Source organism: Larus michahellis, chromosome 5 (assembly GCF_964199755.1).
Source record: "Larus michahellis chromosome 5, bLarMic1.1, whole genome shotgun sequence".
Lineage (NCBI taxonomy): Eukaryota > Metazoa > Chordata > Aves > Charadriiformes > Laridae > Larus > Larus michahellis.
The window spans coordinates 81296478-81300360 of NC_133900.1; positions in this window are offsets into that span (position 1 = coordinate 81296478).

The following is a 3883-nucleotide window of genomic DNA, read 5'->3' on the forward strand; positions in this document are numbered from 1 at the left end:
TCATGCTTGTCTATGTGTATTATTGTTTAGGATCGGACAGCTTTTGCAAATTAATTTGAACTTTAATTATGTCCCTTTTTTCTCAGAATACTACTTTCCCTTTCCTTCCCCATCTGTCTTACGACCTGAAGTGTAAAAGAAGGTGAAAAAAAAAAAAAAGATTGAAAAAAAAGCATTGTATACCATATAACCAGGTAATACGAATAGTGATTGAGACATGGAGAAATGCAGGTTCAAAAGTTAAGGTAATTTTAAACATTGTAGATGAGTTTTCTGATGACTGCCTGTCGAATAGGAGGAATCTTGTGTGTCTCTTGTCGAAGTGCTTTGTGAGGGAGGGTTAGTCTATTTTAGCTAGTTGAAACTTCAGTTCTAGGCACATTTATTACCCCACGCTTCTGTTGGGAAACTAAATAGGCCCCTGTTAAACATACCTAAAAATAACATTTACAAAAACCTATACGTAGGTTTCTTCATGTAGGTTGTGAATTACAACAAGCAGCTGCACAGTTATATGTTGTAAATGACTGATGGGACGTCTGTTAATCTGCTTCAAAGTAATTTGGAATAGGAATGTTCCTTGAACTCTTAGTTATTTTGCTGGGAAAAGGAGTTTGCTCTTCCCCTAGATTAAATAGGTTCTAGGTCTTGATCCTTCTTGGTCTTTTAGAGGAAAAATGATTCTACATCGTTTCCAATTGTCTTTAAAATAGAGCAAAATAATATCAAAGCTAAGCTACAATGAGCAACTGGTCACTTAGGAAGAGGTAGGGATTAGGGAAAGAGGTAATACTCCTACCAGTCCTCTTCTCCTTGGGACACGAGCTGCATTTTATTCCAAGGCAGTAAATTCCTTCACAGTGCCAGGAGAGCTTCTGGGTACTTCTAGCTGAGGGCTGGTGTACCAGTCGATGGGACTCGTGGGTAGAGATGGAGCCTGTCGGAGAAGGGAGAAGGTTCTTGAACCCTCACTGGGTTTGGCAAGGAGGTCTGAGTAAAGCTGCTGAGATAAGCTCATGGTAACTGGGAAAATGTCATCTAGTCGAAAGGCTGAATTCGGCACTGGGGGATTGTAATAGAGTAAGCATTTAGGAAAGACATGAGGAAAACAGGACAGCTTAAACGGTTGTCTGTAGGGTGATGCTCTGAAATAGCTGAAGGCCGTAGTATAGAGGCACAATTGCCAGTTAATCATTGCTGTAGGTTTTTGGCTGGATAAATCTCAGAAAATTGGAAGATTACGGCAGAGGAGTGGAAGCAAAATGAAAGGAGGGATTGGACAACGTAATGGGAAGGAGGCAGCTGCCTTAGTTTGGGTGAAGCTAAATGAGGAAGGAACAGGTGACTTACGCTAAAAACCTGGCAGAAAGCATAAGTCAGTTTTGCAACAGGCTCCACTGGTAAAGGGGCAGTGGGACTATCTTTTTCTTGTTGGGTTATGTGATAAAAGCTCGTCTGCACTCCCACAGGAGCATGGAAAGGCAAGGGCAGGAGGGGAAGCTTCAGTAATACCTGGGGGTGGGTTGCAGGGGAAGAGCATTTGGGGATTGCACGGGATTTAGTATGGGATGTTTAGGGAAGGAACCAACGGCAGGGAAAGGGATGGATTTATGTGATTTGGGGAGGAACAACTGTGGGGAAAACAGAGGTGTAAGGGGATAAATAAGTGTGAGTAATTTGCTGGTCTGTTCACTCGTCTGGCCATGCCCTGGCCTGACCAGCGCAGTCCGTCCTGACTTCTTCCCGAATTCTGCTGTACCTGTTCCTGAGCGGGGGGCTCGGCCCTGCCCCGTGTACATGGGGGACTGAGCGCCGCCACCAGTAAGACCCTGGGTCAGAGCAGTTGTGTCTCTATGACACAGTGACTGGAGTGACCTGATTTATGGGCCGGCAGTGGGAATAGCACCCGGGGTCATGGTGGCCTGCGGTGCCAGCACCTGCAGCAAGTGCGGATCTGGGTGCCAGCAGCTGGGCTCTGTGTGCGTGTGCCTGCTGGGAACACATCCGCCTCATGCTGGTTGGACCTGGGGACATGCAGCCACAGCAAGCTTACCTCTCTTGGGCTGCTGGATAGGGCCTGATATGTTTCTCTCCTAACACATATCTTTTGAAAAAACAATTTGGAGAAGACATACTGTCCAACAAACATCTGAAGTGTGGGGGAGACACTGTGTTTTTTCCAGAAGGGGAAGGAAATCGGTATGTTAAATATGGAAACCTTCACAGAGACCAGTGGTGAAAGGCTGGGAGAAAACACTTGCGTGAAAGCGTTACACAGTTTTGAATACACGAACTGATGGGAACAGTTCATCGCTTCCCAGGGGAAGGCCTTCACACCAAGGTATGGCTGCTGTTTCCAAGCCAGGCTGGGGAGCACACATCTGTGTTTTCACCTGATGATACACATATTTGCCTGTCCGAAAGGCTATTAAAAAGCCTGACCTTAGTATTTTGCTGATTTGAAAAGCCACCAGAACCACAAACCTTGCATACATCAATGATGAAATGTATGAGACACCTAATGATTTTTACTGTTTGCTTTTCATAGAATCATAGAATGTGTTGGGTTGGAAGGGACCTTTAAAGGCCATCTAGTCCAACCCCCCTGCAGTCAGCAGGGACATCTTCAACTAGATCAGATTGCTCAGCTTTTGATCTTGCTTTTCTAGCAAAACTAAAAAAACCACATTTTTTTAATTTGTTTACAATGCATTTGATGCTAAGCAATGGAAGGATGAAGAAAATAAAGACCCAGGCTGAATGCGGGGAGGCAATTCATGCTGCCTGGTTTATCCCAGGTCGGTTGCTCCCTTCTGGCTAAGCAAATCCTTACGCTGAATGCAGTCAGCCTGCCCTCTTCCCACAACAGCCTCCCCGGGTGCGTTTCTTAAATCTGGTTTTGTTAAATGAAAAGAAGGCAAGTCAACACTGATGTATCTAAGTCTCATGGAAAGTAACTGTCCTTGAGAATAGAATCTGCGCTTTTGGTACTTTGCTTCACATCAGAAGAAAACCCATACAAATCACTCAAAATAAAAATTTAGGGGTGTTCAGCCTGGAGAAGAGAAGGCTCCGGGGAGACCTTAGAGCCCCTTCCAGTCTCTAAAGGGGCTCCAGGAAAGCTGGGGAGGGACTCTGGAGCAGGGAGGGGAGCCGTAGGACGAGGGGTAACAGTTTTAAACTGAAAGAGGAGAGATTTAGATGAGAGATTAGGAAGAAATTGTTCACTGTGAGGGTGGTGAGCCCCTGGCCCAGGTTGCCCAGAGAAGCTGTGGCTGCCCCATCCCTGGAGGGGTTCAAGGCCAGGCTGGACGGGGCTGTGAGCAACCTGGGCTGGTGGGAGGTGTCCCTGCCCAGGGCAGGGGGGTGGACTAGACGGCCTTTAAAGGTCCCCTCCAACCCAAACTATTCCATTATTCTATAATGATACAGTTTTTAACAAGTTACTAGGCCTATTTTTACAGATAATGCATTCCTCTTGGACGTATATATGGTTTCTCTTTGCATTTTAAACTAAAATACTATACATTCGTATGCAATTTATATTTTTAACCTCACATTTATTTATTTTCTGCTAAAGCTAGGCAGTATGTGTATGAAATCACTTTTTAGAAATATTAACTGTATGAGTAATAACGGCTAAATCATACCAGCAACAGCAACAGGCTTGTCCCCTCCTATCCTATAAGGAATGCTACTCATTAGCAGGGAAAAACTACCTTTCAGCTGCGTATTTCCTCCTGCTGATGACTGCAGGCAGCAGGGCAGTCACAGAACTGCTCCGGTTTTTTGAGATAACGAGGCGAGAGACAAATTTCTGCGTCATCGCCACAGGGTGTCACTGCAGATAGCCCAATAATCTCCGAAACTCACGTTTATGAGT